This window comes from Hyla sarda, chromosome 8 (assembly GCF_029499605.1).
Source record: "Hyla sarda isolate aHylSar1 chromosome 8, aHylSar1.hap1, whole genome shotgun sequence".
Classification (NCBI taxonomy): domain Eukaryota; kingdom Metazoa; phylum Chordata; class Amphibia; order Anura; family Hylidae; genus Hyla; species Hyla sarda.
The window spans coordinates 178,838,028-178,855,156 of record NC_079196.1 but is presented as its reverse complement, the minus strand read 5'-3'; the positions used below and the strand labels follow the sequence as shown (position 1 = coordinate 178,855,156).

General features: G+C 44.3%; 1 protein-coding gene across 2 annotated transcripts in view; it reads left to right on the top strand.

The window, feature by feature from the left end:
* Positions 1-2,883: 2,883 nt before the first annotated feature.
* TMC5 (transmembrane channel like 5) overlaps positions 2,884-17,129 on the top strand; it is a 134,769-nt gene continuing 120,523 nt past the window's right edge. The window contains exon 1 of one of the 2 annotated variants that reach the window (XM_056536130.1): positions 2,884-3,061. The gene's annotated coding sequence lies outside the window, so the exon portion shown is untranslated. Of the gene's footprint in view, positions 3,062-13,650; positions 13,852-17,129 lie in introns of those variants that run through there. The other variant, XM_056536129.1, reaches the window with a different exon arrangement.

Here is a 17,129-nt window from a genome sequence, read left to right as displayed (position 1 = left end):
TACTTTGGAAAAAAATCATAACTACATGCAGGAAAATTTATACGTTTAAAATTGTCATCTTCTGACCTCTATAACTTTTTTATTTTTCCGCGTACGGGCCGGTATGAGGGCAAATTTTTTGAAGTTTTTATCTGTACCATTTTTGCATTGATCGGACTTTTTGATCGCTTTTTATTCCTTTTTTTTATGATATAAAAAGTGACCAAAATACGCTATTTTGGACTTAGGAATTTTTTTGGCGCGTACGCCATTGACCGTGCGGTTTAATTAATGGTATATTTTTATAGTTCGGACATTTACGCATGCGGCATTACCACATATTTTTATGTACAGTTTTTTTTTTTATATGGGAAAAGGGGGTGATTCAAACTTTTATTAGGGAAGGGGTTAATTGACCTTTTGTTAACTTTTTTTTTCACTTTTTTTTTGCAGTGTTATAGCTCCCATAGGGGGCTATAACACTGCACACACTGATCTTATGCTGATCCCTGCAAAGCCATAGCTTTGCATGGATCAGCGAGATAGGGGCTCGATTGCTCAAGCCTGTAGCTCAGGCTTGGAGCAATCAACACCAGATCGGACGCGATGGAGCAAGGTAAGGGGACCTCAGCTCGCGTCCTAGCTGATCGGGACATCGCGATTTTATCGCGATAGTCCCGATCAGACAGAGCTGCCGGGAAGCGCTTACTATCATTTTCAGCGCGGCGATCAACTTTGATCGCCGCGTCTGAAGGGTTATTAGCCCAGGGTCCCGGCTTTGAATAGCAGCCGGGACCGACCCAGTGTGATGCGGGGTCATGGCGTGACCCCGTTTTAAACACAGGGCGTACAGGTACGCCCTGCGTCCTTAAGAGGTTAAAATCATATGAAATCATATCTAAAGTTGGATCCATTGACCTCCATTAAAAAATCGGATTCATCACACACATCCAATTTGATCTGCATCTGATTTCACACGATTTTTTTCAGGTCTGAAATCGTGGTCAAACCCGATTTCAGACCCGAACAAAAATCGTGTGAAATCGGATGCGGATCAAATCGGATGTGTGTAATGAATCCGATTTTTTTAATGGAGGTCAATGGATCCAACTTTATATATGATTTCATAAGATTTTAAGTTAGAAAATCGTGTACTCAAGTCGAATGGAGAAATCGTGATGTGAACTCAGCCTTAGAGCACCACCAAAGTACAATGGGGGCATTTATCAAAGTCAAGTTAGGTGCACTGATGTTGTAGATAGGTTTTATGGTGTAGGGGCAGTGGTCTCCAACCTGCGGACCTCCAGATGTTGCAAAACTACAACTCCCAGCACGCCCCGCAGGTTGAAGACCACTGGTGGAGGGTGTAGTTTGACTGTACATGCACCATTTTATTTAATTTTTTAATGGTGCAGGGCCTGTGATAAATATTTTTGTACAGATTTTTTGTGAAATTTAACTTCAGAACACTTTATATGGCGACTTGTGTGGGACTTTTTCAAAATGCTGTCTGTAGCCAGTTTTGTATGTCAAGTCTGGGCTGGTATACTTTTGTGGGGTAATTAAAGGAAAACTGTCAGCTTGCCCCCCCCCCCCCCCCCCCCCCGCACTAACCAGCTGTACTGGCTGGTAGTGCGAGGGACGTTGATCAGTTTGAGGCTTGCCGTGCCCGGATCAGCCGCGCTGTACGGCTGTAATCTTCTATTTTCGGTATATGCTAATGAGTTGCTAACTGGCACTCTGACATCAGTGCCGCCTGCCACAGCGCCGCCCAGGTCATTAATATTCCTCCCCTCTCTCTTCATTACAGAGTGGGGAGAAGAGGCGGAGGGAAGGGAGGAATATTGATGAGCTGGGCGTCGCTGCGGCAGGCGGCACTGACGTCAGAGTGCCAGCTGGCCCAGCCGGTGCCAGTTAGCACCTCATTAGAATACACCGAAAATAGAAGATTACAGCCGAACGGCACGGCTGATCCAGGCACGGTATGCATCAAACTGATCAGCGTCCCCTGCACTACCAGCCAGTACCGCTGGTTAGTGCGGGGGGGGGGGGGGAGAAAGCTGACAGTCTTCCTGGGTGTAACGGTCCCTTCTTCCATGGCCAGGACTCCGCTCCACCCATTTGGCCCAGGCGCTTTTAATTAGCAGGACTTCATAAGGGTTTCCTCCTACCATTCTCCCAGCCCTCTGGTAGGTTTCATACTGGTGTGGTTCTCTATGGCGGCCATTGTTTCTGTGATGCTTTGTCTTTGGGGTGGAGTGGCCCATAGCCAGGGGCTTGGTCGGGCAGTACTGGGGCTGCCTGGCCACTGGGTCGGCGGGCATGGGGTCTCGGAGGCAGTGGTCGCCGCCGGACGCTATGCCAGTGTCAGGTTAGGGACCCACTCTAACGAGGTGGCCTTGAATTGGCGAGTGGGCTTGTACTTTTTGATCAAAATGTATACTAACAACCTGTTAGTTTTTGAAATTATGCTGAGAAGCAATTAGATCAAATTACAAATGGTAGATGTGCGTTTGTGTTTCTCTTTTTGTGTTGCTCATCCTTCTGTACCTTGCCTCGCCCAGCTACCTGTTTGGTCAAGTCGTATCGGGGGTAGCGACCTGCGTGTCACCTGCCACAGCAAGCCGATCCTGCCTTGTGGTGGGCTCTGGGGAAGACCAGCGGCACCTTAGACTCCGCTCCCTGATACAGCCCGTGTCATCTGTCACACAGGTCAGTGGATCCACATCCAGCATTGTGATAGCAAGATCCGGCCATGGATCCCGCTGGGGTACCTTTGCCCGATAACCTGGATCTCACCTCTATCGTGGCTCTCCAGTCGCAGCAGTTGGCCCAGCAGGCACAACAGTTAAATCAGTTGTCCGCCATGATGCAGCAGTAGTTGCTTTCTGCCCAGCAGCAGCCACAGCCTCCTCCTGCTCCTGTGTTGACTCTCAATCCTGCAGTCGCCTCGGGACCCAAGCTCTGTCTGTCTCTTCCTAAGAAGTATGAAGGGGATCCCAAGTCTTGTCTTGGATTTGTGACACAGTGCTCCATGCACATTGAACTAATGGCGGAACAGTTCCCAATGGAACGAGCCAAGGTGGCCTTTATTGTCAGTCTCTTAACTGGAAGGGCCCTGTCCTGGAAATCCCCGTTATGGGATCGCAGTGATCCACTCACAGCTAGTCTTCAGGCCTTTTTTGACAGAATTCCGAGCTGTATTTGTAGAACCTGCACGAGCTTCTTCCGCCGACATGGCTTTGCTGAGTCTTTCGCAGGGCAACCCCTCTGTAGGTGAGTATGCCATCCGTTTCTGTACCCTGGCATCAAAACTATCTTGGAATAATGAAGCTCTTTGCGCCACTTTCAAAAGAGGTATTTCTAGCCACATTAAAAATGCCCTTGCTGCCCAGGAATTGCCTTCTACACTTAATGATCTCATACACTTAGCCTCTCGGATTGATATCCGTTTCTCTGAACGACGTGAGGAACAACCTCAGGAAAGGGACTCTGCAAGACCTCAGCGCTTTCCTCGCCTGGCACCAGTCTTCCAGCAACCACCGCAACCACTGCAACCAACTTTGGAGGCTATGCAGGTGGTTCAGTCTCGCCTGGCTTTGCAGAAATGAACTCGCCGTAGAGCTGAGAATCTTTGCCTCTTTTGCGCCAGTGCAGATCATTTCCTCTGAAATTTTCCCCCACGGTCACAGGGAAACGCTCGCACCTAAGGTTTGTCTGAGAGGCCTCCCTAGGTGTGAATACTTCCTCTCTACGCTTGAATTTGATGGTCCTGCTTTCTCTACCCTCCAAAGAGACTATTTCCGTGCTTGCCTTCCTGGACTCTGGTTCCACGGGAAATTTTATTGATGCCTCCTTAGGGACCGTCTGCCGGTGTCCCGCCTTTTGAAGCCTTTGTACATCTCTTCAGTCAATGGAGAAAAACTGGACTGTACTGTCTTATTCCGTGCTGAACCCTTATCTGTGCAGGTCAGAGTCTTGCATAAAGAGAACTTGTCCTTCTATGTACTTCCTCATTGCACCTCCGCTCTTCTGCTTGGCCTACCTTGGTTGCAACTCCATGCCCTGCAGCTGGATTGGAAAACCGGACAAGTACTCCATTGGGGACCTTACTGCAAGAAGAACTGTTTTCACACTCTTCCGTCTAAGTTGGAGTCTCCTACTCCTCTGTCTAGTTTGCCTTTGTCTCTTCTGGACTTTGCTGACGTCTTCAGTGAGCACGCTGAAGTTTTACCACCTTATCGTCCCTACGATTGTCTTATAGACTTATTGCCCGGGACCACACCACCTCAGGGTAGAATTTACCCCTTGTCTATTCCTGAAACTCAGGCCATGTCAAAATACATTTAAGAAAACCTTCAAAAAGGCTCTATGAGGAAATCTTCCCCTGCCGGAGCCAGATTCTTCTTTGTGGAAAAAAAAATGGTTCTTTGTGACCTTGCATTGATTACTGTGGCCTGAATAAAATTACTCTCAAGAACTGCTATCCCCTTCCATTGATCTCGGAATTATTTGATCGTCTGTGTGGAGCGAGGATCTTCTCAAAACTTGACCTTCGTGGAGCCTATAACTTGATACGCATATGAGAAGGTGACGAATGGAAGATGTTTAATACTTGTGATGGACATTTTGAGTACCTTGTGATGCCATTCGGACTCTGTAACGCTCCTGCAGTCTTCCTGCAGTCTTCCTATACTTCTGTGTCGTAGTCTATTTGGACGACATTCACATCTACTCGTCCAATGTTCAGACTCATCGTTCACACATCTGCCAGGTCTTACAACGTCTCTGAGACAATCATCTCTATGCTAAACTGGAGAAGTGTTTTTTCGAAAAAAAAACAGTCTTCCTTTTCTGGGTTATATCATTACTAGTCAAGCTCTTCAAATGCATGCTAAAAAATTGTCTGCTGTACTGGATTGGCCACAACCATCCAGCTTAAGAAGAATCGTAACCTGCGGCTCTTTCTCTAAGACTTTCTCTCCTGTAGAGAAAAACTATACTATAGGAGTCCGCGAACTTCTTGCAATAAAGCTGGCTTTGGAAGAATGGCGTCATCTCTTGGATGGCTCTGTACATCCGGTTACTATATATTCTGACCACAAGAATTTGCTCTATCTCCAGATTGGCCATCGACTCAATCCTTGGCAGGCCTGCTGGTCACTGTTCTTCTCCAGATTTGATTTTTACATTCACTTCCATCCAGCAGAGAAGAAGTTACGAGCAGACGCTCTTTCCAGGTCTTCTGATGTTCTTGACCTAGAATCTTCTCCTCAGCATATTATTCCTCCTGAGCATCTCATCTCTGCAGCGCCAGCAAGTCTACAGCACCTACCCCCTGGAAAGGTTTTCGTATCCCCCCGTTTAAGATTGAGAGTCTTGAAATTGGGTCATTCTTCTCTCCTGGCTGGTCATTCCGGAGTCTGCAAGTCCTTGCAGCTCATCTCCAGACAGTATTGGTGGCCTAGTTTAAAATGGGATGTTGTTGATTTTGTCCGTTCTTGTTAGGTCTGTGCCCGAGAAAAGACTCCTCGTTCTAAACCTGCGGGTCTCCTACACTCCTTGCCAGTCCCAGAGCTCCCCTGGACCGATATTGCTATGGACTTCATAACTGACCTTCAGCAATACGGTCATCTGGGTGGTAGTGGACTGCTTTTTTCTAAAATGGCTCATTTTGTGCCTCTGCCCAGACTTCCATCTGCCCCGCAGCTTGCTAAACTTTTCCTTTGCCACTTAAGCCTTTTCATATTGTATCCGACCGTGGAGTCCAGTTTGTCTCTAAATTCTGGCGGGCCCTCTGCTCACTTCTACAAATTAAGCTGGATTTTTCCTCAGCATACCACCCTTAATTGACTGAACATGTCGAGAGGGTGAATCAGGTTTTAGGAGATTATCTCCGTCATTTAATTTCTGCTCGTCAAGATGACTGGGTTGATTTACTTCCTTGGGCAGAATTCTCATACAATCATAAGGACTCTGAATCCTTTGGGACTTCACCTTTCTTTGTGGTTTATGGACTTCATCCCCGTCGTCCTCTTTCCTTGTCCTCTTCCTCCGGAGTTCCTGTGGTTGATGAGCAAGTGCAGAATTTCTCCACCATCTGGCAGAAGACTCGTCAATCTTTATTATATGCAACATCTTGTATGAAGTCTCAAGCGGACAAGAAAAGGCATTCTCCCGAGTTCTCTCCTGGTGACAGGGTCTGGTTGTCATCCAAGTATATCTGCTTTAAGTTACCCAGTTATAAACTGGGCCCTCGCTATCTATCTGAAACGTCTAAACCCCATGGCCTATTCTCTCCATCTGCCGTCCTCTCTCCGGATCCCGAATTCCTTCCATGTTTCCCTCTTATCATCCACAACCGCTTTTCTAAAAAAAGACATCTCACCTACTCCCATCTCAGGTACTCCATGTTTATCAGTGGAAAACTTTTTTCCTTGTGGATTGGGAAGCATTCGGGCCAGAGGAGAGGTCCTGGGAGCCGCAGGACAACATCCTGGACCGTGACCTCATTCGGAAATTCTTGTCCTCCAAAAAGAGGGGGAGACCTAAAAGGGGGGGGGTACTGTTACGGTGAGCGCTCCAGGGTCCGGCACTCTGACCGTGAGCGCTCACCTCCCCGCTCTCCCGGCCGCATGTTAGTCGCGACCCTCTTCTCACCTGCCTCTGCTCTGTTCTCTGGTTCCCGGGTTCTTGAAATTTAAATGGAAAATGCACCATTCATTGGTGCCTGGTCCTTCTGCCAGGTTATTTAAGGCAGCTCCACCTCTTCCTTCCTGACGGATCCTCAGTGCACCCTTAGCCTGAGATTAAGCATTTCTATTGTTCTGTTGCCTTGTCCCTGTTTTCTGATCCTTCTGCTATGTTAATTGACTACTCATTTTTTTTCCGTTTTGCCATAGATTTTTGGGTAAATGACTGACGTCATTACAAAGTAGAATTGGTGGTGCAAAAAATAATCCATATGGATTTTTAGGTGCAAAATTGAAAGGGATATGATTTTAAAAAGGGAAGGAAGAAAAAACGAACGTGCAAAAATGAAAAAATGCTCTGTCCTTAAGGGGTTAACAACCTGATCAACCACGTCCGGGTGCAGTTGGATTGGCCATGTGAAGATCCGCCATTTGCCCACAAAAATTCCAAAGGCCCACTCCACATAGCATCTTGCACGTGACAGTCTGTAATTGAAGATCCACTGGCTGGCTGGAGTAAGGCTTCAGCAAGTTGGCACACATCTGGAAGGCCTTGTCCCCAACAAAAACAAAGGGCATTGGAGGTCCATCAGTCCTAGGAAAGGCCTTTGCTTCAGGAAGTCCCATCTCACCAGAGTAGATCCTCCCCCATGGCAGAGTTCTTAAACACAACTATTTGTAGTTAAAATACTCTGACCCCGTGTGTGCCGGCTTCTGGATCCTGATGTACTTCCTGTCGATTGCTCCAACACAGTTTTGAAACTGTGTGACTTCCTGGAACTTCTCTGCAATGCCAAGCCAATGTTCTGCTGAAGGTTGTGGAAGAAAGTCTGCTAGAAGGCAATCCTACATGGCCTTGCAGGTGGTCCCGACAATATTAGAGATGGTGGAAATTCCCAGGCGAAACTGGAAGTGGAGCGACGAAAAAAGGGTTTTAGTATTTTGCAAAACACATTGGATGAACGCTGCAAAAAAAGAAAAAAAAAAAGGATTTTAAAGAAAAAAAAAAAAGGATTTTGACTACATACCTGAGGGTTACGATGAGGCGTTTCTCTGGCGATATGCTCCTTCTGAGGTGGGTGTCTTGGTGACAGATCCTTTCACTGATGTGTTGGAGAACGTCATCAAACGTTTCTACAGTCATCCGTAGGTAGCTTGTGAACCTCTCGGGGTGCTGGCACAGTTTCACGTACAAAGTACTGTGCACCCCATGGGTGATCCGTGCTGCAGTGATGGGATAGATCTTCGGAGGTGGCGACGTCTCTCTTCATCTTCAGATCTTCTCCTTCTTTGTTGGGCACACCACAGCAGCACATTGAAACTGTAGGAAAGCTGGATGGGAAACATAGTAAAATTCGCAATGGTAAAGTCTAACAGCAAGCAATCCAAGCAACAGTACTCTCCCTCTCAACGCTGAAATTCAGACTGCTGCCAGATCATTGTAGCACCCTCTCATACCCTTCCCTTGGAGTAGGAGGTGGAGCTTCAAGTGTTGCAAGGTGTGACAGGTAGGAAATGGATGTAACCGGATAATAACCGATTAAACATTTACCCGTTTCAATAACGAGACTTTGAATCCTTATTCACTTGTTAATTCATCCATTATTATACGTCCGTTTTTTGATTTTACAATACATAAAACGGATGTTTAATAATGGATGAATGAACTATAGTGTGAAAGGAGCCTAAGCAAATGTACATCAATTTGGCATGACTTAGCTGTACGAAAACCAGCCCTCTGGAGGCCCATCTCTACGGCCCACCGTGCCAGCGTTGAATGTGCCCCCCCGCTGTCACGTGATCTCAGGACATTCTGAAGATAGCGGGCAGGCAGGTCGGGACATGCAGGTGAACCGCACACAGCATCAGGGGCTAGCTTGTCAGGGAAGAGAAGCAACCAAGCTCCCTGTGATCAGTTGTTGTCTGGAGGCGCATAGGACCCCAGGAAAGGGACAGTAATCCATAGTGCAGAGGAATGCAAAACCTCTGGGGGCCTGAAAATACAAAAAGGGGTAGGATATACCCCAGACAGGTAATACAAGTAAATGTACTAAATACATACCGGCATCTGGGGAACATAGCCTTAAAGTACAACAAGTATTTTGAGCCATAAAATGCCTGTTTTGCAGCTCAAAAAAACTGTGCAAAAAAGGTCTGAAAAAACTGGGAACGTAGCCTTACATAGACAGCCAATGATTTCTGGGAACTGTATAATGCTTTTGTGGTGCTGCCAACATTGCTGTCAAGTTTCAGATTTCAGATTGCTCGGGGGTCCCTGCAGCATGACACCCTGTGAGCAGCTTCTTTTCAGGGGACACATCTTACAAAATATGGTTTGTGCAAAGTGAACATCTCTTTTAATAACAATCAATACTTGCTGCAAATGCTGAAATTAGTTCACACTGCATTAGGGCCTCCGCCAGACGTATCTGTCAGCATCCTACCAAAATCGAGGAGACCAACTTATATGGTAACAGATGGCAATCATTTAAGTGGCCCAAACAAAGTCACCTAGTGAATCCATTTACAACATATGTGATTAAAATACTTTTTTCGTGCAGTGTAGTAATGCCCGTGAAAAAAAAGTTAAAACCTTTATTTTTTTTACCCAGAATACACTATGTCCACTAAACTTCCATTTCACATCCTACCGCCACATTACTATTGCGTAAACTGCCCAATCTGTTGCATTTTGCTAATTCTTTCCTCCCTAGGGAAAGAGTGTACAAGGGGTTTTCACAATGTGAATAAGTTTTGCAAAACAATTTGTGAAAAAAACGCCACGTTTTTTGTCTCCGTTTAACCTATATGTTTCCCAACCAGGGACCAGTCAGCTGTTACAAAACTACAACTCCCAGCATGCCTGAGCAGCCATTGGCTGTCTGGGCATGCTGGAAGCTGTAGTTCTGTAACAGCTGGAGGTACCCTGGTTAGGAAACACTGCCATAGAGCGGATTGTAATGGATGCAGGTGGTGGAACCTAGCATGAGGCGGTAGGGCTGCATAGGGCTTCCACCCGCCGAAAACAGGATGCCCACAAATACAGTAACGGAGGACAGCAGGTGGCTTTAATTTCTTTTTTTATATAACTGTTTTTTTATTAAAGAATTTTTCTTTAAAACAGATATTTGAGAATAAGAAAATAAAAGTACATACAATAATAAACAGAGTCATTACATATTAAAAAGACCAGGTTACAATATGATAACATAGATCCGGCTGTAAAGATGTTGTAAAGTCCAGATTATTTCACGTCGACTCTGTGATTATCCGGGGAAGACCCCACATCAGAGACATGAAGCTTAGATAAAAGTCGTTATCTAACAGATAATAAAGAATGAAGCGAGGATAATATGAAGTGCTATTAGAGGATACTAATAATATCTCGTGACTCCAGATCCATTACACCTCAGCTTATGGTCAATAATCCAGGCAATATGCAATGAAGAAGATGTAAAATAAAAAACAGGAGGTAAAAAGTTTGTAAGTGGTAGAAAGTTAATAGAGAAAAAGACAGGTAAGTATGGAAGATAAATATAAAGGGACGGATAAGTAGGGAAGATAAAGAGAATAGAGAAGTATCCGCTCGGATCCATCTCCTCAGGGTCCATCCACTGTCTCAGACCACTCTCAGGGACTCCACATATTCACCCCACCGGCGCCACAAAGTATCAAAAGCATCCAGTCTGTTTTCCACCATGGCGGACATAATTTCCATTCTCCGTATATCTGCGATTGTATCTAGTAGCATCTGGAATGGGGGGCTATCAGTTTTCCTCCACCACTGAGCCACAAGACACTTGGCCGCAGTGAGTATATATATGAAGAGTTTAGACTGAATGGTAGCGATTCCGCTGGGGGGGATGTTCAGAAGATATGTCTCCGCTGACAGTGGGATGTGGGACCCTATAACCCTCCTAACTAGTGACTGCACCTCCAGCCAAAAGTATCTTAGAAGTGGGCAGTCCCAAAATATGTGTGGTATAGAACCAATATCTCTATTATACTCCAACAAGAGGGTGAAAGCTGCGGGAAGAGGCGGTGCAGCAGCTCCGGCGTGTGATACCAATGTAGTAAGATTTTGTACTGGTTCTCTTTGTGTGTGATACAAGTCGAGGACTTAGCTGCCCGTGACCATATGACCTGCCATTGTGCAAAGGTGAGGGATTTCCCTAAATAAGATTCCTACTTGGTCATATATGGGTGTCGTAGTTGGGACGTGTCCTCTGGAGATATTAGGATATCCTAAATTCTTGAGATCAAGCCTCTAGTTGAAGTGTCTCGTTTACAAATAGATTTAAAGGGTGTTGGAGGTGTGAAGGGGGGATGGGATGGGTGAATCCCTAAATGTTCCTGAATGGTGTGGAAGTGAGACAGGGACTCTCTTGTTATGTGAAATTTGTCACTAATAGATTGTGGGGTTAGAAGCTGGTGGCTTTAATTTCAATGGTTAAGCTGACTTATTTGGTGGGATTTATCAAGACATTTAGAAAGCTTTTTAAATGTCTTTTTTTCTCTATGTTTGTCGCACAAAATATCACACAATGGGGGAGATTTATGAAAACCTATCTAGTTGCCCATAGCAACCAATCAGACCGCTTCTTTCATTTTTAACAAGGCTTCTGCAAAATAAAAGAAGCGATCTGATTGGTTGCTATGGGCAACTGGGCAACTTTTCCTTTGCACAGGTTTTGATAAATCTCACCCAATGGGTCTGTGCCACTTTTTGTGCCACAATGGCTTTAGAAACATTTCCATTATTTTTACCCATTTAGAGCACTTTGTGCAGTGGTCACTGATTTACTAAGTGCAAATGTCGAAAAATTGTCAGATAATAGATCCCAGAAATAGACTATTTCTCAGGTCAATTCAGCCCTTCCCTAAATTTTTTTTGTGCGAGGGTGTATGCGATTTTTCACACAAAAGTCACATGTCCCCACAAAATCTCAGTGAAATTTATCAAATTCTGTGCGCCGTTTGATAATTTTGGCACACGTCCGCAACTATTACAGCAACTTTTGTGCTCTAAAATAGTTAAGAATTCATACCACTCTGTAAATGCCCCCCATTGTTTGGGATGTATGCGTTTTTTTTTTTTTTTTTCCAGCTGACCCTAAAGTGTGGCCATTGAAATAAATGGCATCCGCTGCACTCTATTACGGCATACGTTGGCATCCTTTTTTCTGTGGAAGGCTGACGGATACATCTGATGGATGCCCTAATGCAGTGTGAACCTAACCTAAATAATAAAAACATGTAAATTCAGACCCTAGTCACTACTTTTTCTCTCACCATTCACCTATACAGACAGATCCAGCCACAGGAATCAGCAGTGTTTTACTATGTGTCTATAAGGCTAGGTTCACACTATGGAATTTCCGCCTGCAATTCTGCTTTGAAATTGCAGGCAGAAATCCCACTTACTAAAATGTATAGTGCAGTAAATGGGTTTCCGTTCACAAATCCACACTTTGGAATTTGTGAACGGAAAATCTGCTTCAAAATTTCTGCCTGAAGAATGCCTGAAATACTCGCGAAACACATTGCAGTCTATTGGAAACTGCAGTGTCCGTGCGGTCCTAGCGCCGACAGATTCAGTTGGCGCTGGCCGCACTCGGAATCTCTGGGCGGAAATTTTCTGCCCGGAGATTCCGCAGTGTGAACGTAGCCTAAGGGTCTATTACACGGCAGAATTTCCGCTAGTGGAATTCCACCTCAAATTAAAGACAAAAATGACAAATGGCAGTGTGAAAGTAGCCTTAGGGTAGTCACACAAGCGGATCCCCAGCGTGTATTATGCTGCGGATCCACCGATGAAGGACCGCTGTATGCTGCCTTCACAGGTGCCTGCTCGGAGCGGCAAGATGCCGCTATGTGCAGACACACTGAATTGATGTGCGAGTCGCTGCGCTCGCGGTGTACTCGCACACATCGCGGCCGCTCCCCCTGCTCTATGAGCTAGTATATCGCACATTGAAGTGTGTCTGCTCGTAGCGGCGTATTGCCGCTCCGAGCAGACACCTGTAAAGGCAGCATATAGTGGTCCTTCAGTGGTGGATCCCCAACGTAATACGTGCTGGGGATCCGCTATTGTGAACGTACCCTAAGGGTGCATGCACACCACATTTTTGCAATACAATTCCCGTATCAGGTTTTTGATGAAAAACGGATTCCTCAAACCCAGACTAAACTTTATCAAAACGTGTGTACAAATTTTAACCCGGATTCGGTTTGAAAAATGATGTCCGGTTGTATCCGTTTAAAAAAAAAAACATATACGTTTTTAACTTTTCACTCCATTTTGAATAAAGTTTCATTTGTTTGATTACAATTCCAAGAAAAAAAAACTGTGCAAAGTCAAAAACCATATGGTGAAAACCAGATGGAACTGTAAGCACATACAGTTCTGTACGGTTCACATTGACTCCCATGTTAAAAAAAAAAAACATACGGTTTAATGCAGTTTTTCACCCGGACCAAAAACGTGGTAGACTACAGTTTTGGGTACGGATAAAAACAACGGACAAAAAAACGTATAAAACGCAAAACGGATTAAACCGGATGAGGCGTTTGAGATACGGTTTACAATGTTAAGTCGGTTTTCTATACAGTTCCATACGGTTTTTAACTTGAAACCGTATACGGGAACTGTATAGCAAAAACGTGGTGTGCATGCAGCCTAAGTAAGCAGAATTTCTGCAATTTCAAAGCGGAATTGCAGGCGTAAATTCCATAGCGTGCACCTAGCCGTAGGGAATTGCTCCAGAAATGAGAGGGGGCTGTAATTGAAGGCAGCTCAGGTAATTTTTTTCGTTGTAGAATTTCCTGTTTGTTTATTGTATTAGTACGTTTCTATTGAGCTTGTTGCACTGAGCGGTTTATTGGGTGTTATTTCTGGGAGGTGAGCATTGTGACCATCCAGGACATTCCTCTATGGGAGGCTGGGAGCTGCTGACTGTCTCCCAGGACACGGCATCCAAGGCAGATTTCCGGGAGTAGCAGGCTGTCTGCAGCAGAGGACAGGAGGGAGCGCAGATCTGCTGTGCTGTGTGCACCTTGTGTCATCTCACACCTTCTCCTTCACCATAGGGAATTGGGCTATAAGTGTTGGTGTTGATGAGTTCCTGGAAACAGAGCTGCGGGAACCTTGGAGGAAAAGGAGCCCAGACTGTCACTAAAGGTAATGTCACGTATCACAGGTGTAATCCAGAATACCTGGCTACTGTATGTACGTACATACCTGTGTGTGTAGAGCATGTGTAATGTATGCATTGTATACGATATAAGGTTTGTATGGGTTATCCGATTTATATATATGCTGTATGAGCACTATATGTACTGTGCAATATTTATAATAGATATTGTTCTGTAACATTTACTATACATATGCACTGTATATACGTAAGGTACTATGTTCATTATACCCTTGCAATGTAGTATGTACGTGTATATATTGTACTAAACCAGTGGTCTCAAGCTGTGACCCTCCAGATGTTGCAAAACTTCAACTCCCAGCATGCCCGGACAGCCAACGGCTGTCCGGGCATGCTGGGAGTTGAAGTTTTGCAACATCTGGAGGGCCACAGCTTGAGACCACTGTACTAAACAAACACAGTCTAGATATAATGTATAAAGCAAGTGTACATATTTACATTTTATCTATATATAGTACACAGTTTATCAGCATAAACATTACAGCAGATATCAATTATATACATATAATGTAATGTTTATGTTTTGTACTGTAGTACTACTATTATTTATTTATGCATAGAGTGCCCTTAAAGGGGTACTCCCGTGGAAAACGTTTTTTTTTTTTTTTAATCAACTGGTGCCAGAAAGTTAAACAGATTTGTAAATTACTTCTATTAAAAAATCTTCATCCTTCCAGTACTTTTTAGGGGCTGTATACTAAAGAGAAATCCAAAAAAGAAATGCATTTCCTCTGATGTCATGACCACAGTGCTCTCTGCTGACCTCTGCTGTCCATTTTAGGAACTGTCCAGAGTGGGAGAAAATCCCCATGTCAAACATATGCTGCTCTGGACAGTTTCTAAAATGGACAGCAGAGGTCAGCAGAGAGCACTGAGGTCATGGCATCATGAGGAAATGCATTTCATTTTTGGATTTCTCTTTAGTATACAGCCCCTAAAAAGTACTGGAAGGATTAAGATTTTTTAATAGAAGTAATATACAAATCTGTTTAACTTTCTGGCGCCAGTTGATTGAAAACAAAAAACAAAAAACGTTTTCCACGGGAGTACCCCTTTAAATCCAGAGGCGCTGTGTATAGTAAGGAGTTAACATACATAGCATAACATACAATTAAGTACAATAGACAAGAACAAAGTAAATGACCGGCTGCTACAGAGCAAGAGAGGACCCTTCCCACGTGAGCTAACAATCTATAGTAAATAATTAGTATCCAGTATCTGATAGTAATTCCGACATTGCAGCATTTGCTTCTGTCACCAAATTTACCAGAAAAGTCCATATCTAAAGAGTCCAGAGACAGCAGGGTGGGCAGATAAATAAGGAGACTCCTCTGGCATACTTGTAGGGGGAACAGCCCTTTTGAAGAGATACCACTATGGTAACAGTACATAGGGCGGTGCAAGAGTCACATGAATGTAGGAGACTCATGAAATGCGACTTTTACTCGACAAGATATCAAGAAAAAAGGTGTCAGATGAAAAAAATGTAATGAAAAGTCTTATGTTGTCATATGACTGCTACTCACCTGCAATATCTGGTGTGTAATGGCCACCGTCACTTAAAAAAAAACCTAATGATATGTTGTAGGGATGTGTTATATGTTTGAACCAGCCCAGATCTTGGGCTATGTTCACATGTCAGAATTTCTGTGCGCAATCCACATTGGAATTCTGCACAGAGATTCCGCAGCAGCAGAGTCCTATTGTATTCAATGTCCGTACAGAGATTTTCCGTGCTGACATTCTCAGGGGTGAACATAGCCTTACTAAGAAGAGCGTACTAAGTGAGACAAATGTACAATGTAAATTTATGGCAGTGTTTCCCAAACAGGGTGTCTTCAGCTGTTTCTAATCTACAACTCCCAGCATGCTGGGAATTGTAGATTCACAACAGCTGGAGACACTCTGGTTGAGAAACACTGGTCACGTGATTGTCTCAGTCAGCAATGCTCCCCCGCCCCCACTGTTCTTTCTAATAATTAGTAGGGTTCTGAACACTCAGACCCAGACCGATCAAAACCTTTGACATGTCTCTGGGACACCTCAAAAGTTTTGTCAAGTGGCAGGTACATTTTCGAGCTATTGTGCGACAAAGCCTGTGTGTAGCCTCATCTTTACAGGTAATGTATAAATGTGTATATGGAAAATAAGGGAGTGAAAGACAATGGGGCGAATATACTAAAGACCAGTGTTTTACATGCTAATCTGTGGTGGAGCACTCTGAACCTAATTTATCAGACTGTGTACACCTCCTAATAAAATAGTCATGTCTTGTGGCTACCTATGCACCTCCGGCCAAACTCTGTGCCAGCTAGGAACTGGCATAGGTTTAGGCTTCAGCTTATACCTGTTTGCATGCATAAGTTTTAGTAAATCCATTGGACACAAGGAGCGATGACCCCTTAACGAGAACAAGCTGAAATTTGTGACTCTTTTATACCAGAAAAAAGATATTTGATAAATTCCATCAAGTGTCTGGTGTAAAGATGCCTTAAAATGCAGATCATCAGAACAAGCTCTGTGTAGACCAGTGTTTTCCAACCAGAGGGGGACATGTATCAATAATGGGGTAGCAATGTGTGATTTTAGGTATGTTTTTTTGCATCAAATGGAGCATATTTGCGCCAAAATTATCAATTGTCGTACGCAAGTTTGTAATTTTGGCACAAATGTAGCCCTACAAAAGGCGCAGACCCACGAATTCCAGGCAGTAAATCTGACTTTGGGACATCCTATTGTTGTAGCTATTTTCTCTGTCACTTTATTCATGGTGTAGATTTGCGCCTAAATGAAGGTATTTGCGCTTAAACTTGCACCAAATCGAAAAGTCGCAATTAATGAATTCCAGACCAAAGAATGATTGTAACTGAAATCACGACTAACAAAGTGAAATCAGTGATTTTGTTCTAAACCATTTGGCGCAATTGTTTGGCGCAAAAAGTTACATAAAAGGAAATTTGAGACAAATCACAGTAAAAAAAACAGGGTAAAATCCTTCATACATACCTCCCAGAGTGCCTATAACTCTTGCAAAACTACAACTCCTAGCATGCCCGGACAGCCTTTTGGCTGTCTGGGCATGTGAAGTTGTAATTTTGCAACAGCTGGAGGCACCCTTAGACCATGTTTTTAATGGAATTCTGCTGCACCTGGTGGAATTATATCTGCTGCATTTACATCTGCTGCGGAAATCCTGATTCTGGCCTCTGCAGAAAGAATTGACATGTCAATGCTTTGGCTGTAT